The sequence below is a fragment of the Alligator sinensis genome, unplaced genomic scaffold, assembly GCF_000455745.1.
Source record: "Alligator sinensis unplaced genomic scaffold, ASM45574v1 scaffold566_1, whole genome shotgun sequence".
NCBI classification, from domain to species: domain Eukaryota; kingdom Metazoa; phylum Chordata; order Crocodylia; family Alligatoridae; genus Alligator; species Alligator sinensis.
In genome coordinates, this window is record NW_005842017.1 from 2,902,412 (window position 1) to 2,906,978 (window position 4,567).

At 42.6% G+C, this 4,567-nt stretch overlaps 1 pseudogene; it reads right to left on the reverse strand.

Annotated features, from left to right (window-relative positions):
* LOC102385591 overlaps positions 1-4,567 on the reverse strand; it is a 31,245-nt pseudogene that overhangs the window by 3,859 nt on the left and 22,819 nt on the right.

Consider the following 4,567-nt stretch of genomic DNA (forward strand, 5'->3'; position numbering starts at 1 on the left):
TGCATCGGGGCCCAGAGTGTACTGCTCTCCTTCTGGGGAAAATTGTATTTCTTCCATTGTATAGAGTCCTACCCCCTGAATGAAGCCACCTTCAATCTGAAAAGAATGGAAAAATGGAAAAGTAGTCTCATGCATTTAATATTATAAAAACATGTAGGAAATTGAACATTTAGGGCACTGACAGAAGTGATATTTGTCACGCTATTGACCCCTTGAAAATACTCTATAGCCATTTCCTGACAGAAGTGCACAGCTGCAAAGTCCCTGATTGTGTGAGAAATTAATCTTCATTTAATGAGGGTTCAGATGAAGGAGCAACCACGCAGAGCACCCTCATTAATTTCTGTTTGTCCCTGAGTGCAAACAAGGCTGGGCCAATGGTGGAAGGCTCCAATCTGCTTCCCCTTACAGCAGGCTGGGAAAACCCCAGACTGGAGCTCCCTCCCCTCCCCCATCTCCCTTCCCATCCTGCAGACACAATTGAAGTTGGGGGCGTGGGGCAGGCCTAAGGGAGGGAGGCTACAGACACGCAGCCTCTCTCATCTGGATTGACTTCAAAGTGGAGCTCAATCCCCCCTCTCTCCCCACCTCCCAAACAGTGAATATCTGTTGGTGGTGGTGGGGTGGTGCTAAGTCATGGTGCTTTCTGTGAAAGCACCATGTGTTACAGTGAGGAGCTTCACATCTGTCAGTTTAAATCTTTTTCTAGAGAAATGGTCACATGCTCTTAATTCATAGGTTGGAAGCAAACTTGAAACAGGCTTAATTAAAATCTGTGGCAGGGACTTGTAACTTGTGGAAATGACCAGGCCTAAGTCAGTGGTTGCATCTGTGGTGCAAGTGGGCAAAGTGGTGTAAAGTGAAAAGAAATTTGGAGATTTGGAGTTAGTGGGCCGAAGAAAGTTATTTGAACCAACTGAACAATTCTTGAGAGTGAATCACAAGTCTAACTTATTTATAAAGGGGACATAAGGAAGATATGGGGGAAAAACTATCTCCTTTAAATCTCCAAATAAAAAGTAGTTCACGCTACTTTCCTGTTTACACAGTACTTTTTTCCATTTATACCAAACAACATACACCACTGCTCTGCTTTCGTTATCACTAAGTTTGGTCTCGTGTACATATTTTTGAATCTGTAACCCAAAGTCACAAAGTTGAACTTTAAAGGTGAGGGCTATTTAGGCCTACTGTTTTCATAACACTTGAATTCTGAAAAGAATGGCATCAAGTTTCAGAACTGGAGGATAAAACTGAATGCAAATTAAAGAACATCTATCTTTCTATCACTATATGGACATGTATCTAGGTAGATTTTTTTTATTTTGTACTCAGTTTTATCTGTATCTATACATGCATACAGAATGCATATGCAGATATAAATACACACACATATACTTGCATCAGTTGGTGGATTTCAAACTATGACATGGGTAATAAGCATTTGATTAGCTTCTTAATGGAAAATCCTTCTAAGCGAAGATAGGAGCTGTCACTAATATTCAGAGTAAAAAGCAAATATGAAAGTATTCAAACATACCTGTCCTATATCTACAGCTGGATTTATGCTGAAACAAGCATCCATGATAATGTCTGTTCTGATATTCTGTTAAGTCAATATAAACTGTCATGAGTGCATATTCTACAAACAATAACAAAAAAATCAAAGTTACATATCAGCAGCTGCAATTCTTCCAAATGTGTGATCCATATATCCATTCTTACTTATGGGTCCATCTCATAAACCATGATTTAATCAGAGAATTTTATTCCTGGAACACATCCTTGCCTGCTTTTCCTAGTGATTTCATGCTGTGGGGATAAAGGGTGATACATACTTCCTGCTTCAAAGTTTCCTCTCAGCTAGAGAGTCCTATAATACTTGACTCAGTGGAAGAGGAAGAGGAAGGGATTTGAATGTATATGTAAACAACAATCTCAAAAAACTCCAGTTAACGGTAAGTAACTCTGTTTTCTCCTTTGACTTTGTAGCTGCTCCTGGCCTGAGGCCTCTCTTCATCACTCCATTTTCTATAGTAATGGTTTGTGCTGCTTCAAAAGAGTCTATGAACTAGGGCAGGGATGTCAAACTCATTGGGCCTTGTAGGCTGGATGAGTTGTACAAGGCTGGTCCATGGGCCAGAGGAATTGTTTGGGACCAGCCTCATGAGCTGGATTGTGCCCACAGACCTTCCCTTCCCCATGATGGATTCAGCGGATGCAGGGCTTGCTCTCACCAATCTGGGACCTGGCAGGAAGGGGCCCAGCATCCCAGACTCTTGGCTCCTGCCATGGGAACAAACTGCAATACTGGGCTTCTTCCCATGGTGCTACTGGGGCTCCAACGCCATGGCTCTTGCCAGCTTGGCTGGTAAACACCCAGGCAAGAGCAGCAGCGCTGAAGTTCCAGCAGCACTGCAGGAAGAGGCTCGGCACCCTGGCTGCTTAGCTGCCATTGCAGGAACAAACCAAGGTGCTGCTGGGGCTCCAGCACTGTGGCTCTCACCCAGCCACTTGGCTACCATGGAAGGAAGGTCTCCCATCAAGGACATGGGCCGGATGACCCAACTGTGTGGGCCTGATCGGCCCAAGGGCTATAGGTTTAACACCTCTGGACTAGGGATTTAAGTAACTTTAACAAGAATTTTATTCCATAGTAAATTTACTGCATAATAAGGGGTGGATGCACAATCAGCTCTCCCAAACTGGATGCCAGCAGTGAGGTGACATTACAGTGCCAACTTAATAAGAAGCTCGTCTGCTACTCTGGGATGAAACTGACTCCAGGAGCAGGCTCGTTCTGGGTACACTGTGATAACTTAAACAGTCTATAGTTTCTACTCACTTTGAGGGGCAACCTTACCTTGCACTGGACTGAGTTACACTGAAGTAAAGCTGTGTCATGTTTTGCTCCACTTTTACTACAGAGCAAAGCTAAAATTACTCTGGAGTAAAAGCACTGTGTGTCTGCATCAATAACTACTTTCAAAGCCATAGTACAAGTTGGTTATATTATTAACTATTCTTATCTATTGCTGCTCTATTGTACTTCTCAGCCTTCATATCTCTGCTTAACAGCAGATTTTCTTTAAAAAAAAATTAAACAAATGAGACTAAGAAGGACAGAGCCATTTAGCTTTGCTTGATAGTTTCCAGAGAGCATTTAACAAATACACTTCCTCCCTCTGCAGCAAAGAAAGCAACAGGAAGAAAATCATCCTGAGTGAAACATTGGTGGGAGAATAACCCATCTGTATTTATGGGCACAGAAGAACATTTGCTATTTACCTGGTGGTCTCCTGTCAGACAGTCAATCTCAACTTCAGAACAAGCAACTCCAGAAATAAAATATGGAAAAGCGTGGCCTTCCCCTTTTTCCCAGTTCATATTTGTAACGTAGCCTCTGGTGGAAACAATACCATCTTCAGATTAAATTTCATTCTTCACTCAATCTGTATCACTTCTTCCCTCCCAAAATGGAGAGCAGATTGCAGTGTAAATGACATAGCAGCAGATTAACAATATGCAGAAGTTGTCTGCCTTCACAGCATCTCCCTAGGTGAAAACCCTGAATGCAGCATTGCTGTTGCTTTTCTGTTGACCTTGGGGATGTAGGGGACAGAAGAGGAGCTTGTGTTGGGGGAGATTTGTGGATGCCATGGAGCACAGCTCTTTGTAGGCTCCTTGTGCCCAATCATGGCAGATGTGGGAGGCTGGGAAAAAGTACAGGGACCAAACACCTAATGAGGTGTGGAAGGCACAGAGGGAGCCAACCAACATGGTATGAGGAGGAGATTCCCCTCCTTTTCAGTAGAAAAAAAAATGAGCACTGGAGTCTGGAGTCTCCCCAGCAGATAGCTGCTTCACTGGGCTCTCTGTTGGATTGACCCTTAGCACAGGAGGAAGGAGAGACAGGAAAAGCATTGAAGAGGGTAAATAGGGAGAATTTGATCCTTGCTCAGCCATAACCAGGGCCCATAGCTGTGATTCAGAAGGCCTCAACAGCATTTCTTACTTGAAAAAGCCAGTAGCCGAGAGACTGATACTTTGCTGGAAAGCTTCCATAATCTGCAATGGACATATTTATTATCACACAAATCCACATTTATAAGAAGGAAATAAACTTTTTAATGCTAAAACAATAAAAAGAAAAAGAGATAGCCCTAAATTAAAGCCCTGCATTTCCTTTTGCTGGTTTGAGGAATGGCACAGCAGAGTTACTTCAAAGGCTTATTGCACAAAGTCTGGTTTAAACCAAATCACTGTGCCAGTGTAAATAACTTAGTTTTAGTTCAGCATAATTACAAACGTGTAGGGCTTCTAATACACACCAGGCCTAATTGACCTACTGATGGTCACAAAAGGAGTCAGTCCAAGAGAGCCCAGAAACTGCTCGCTTTCATTTCTCTGCTTCCCCAACTAGATCACACACCATCTTTATTGCATTTAGCAAAGACATTCTTGCTTTTCTGCACAACTGAATAGGAAATATTCATGTGTTTGGATACCAAAATAACCACTGTGGCTGCTTGCAGATATTAAAAAAAAGGCACTTTAAACTCAGTGC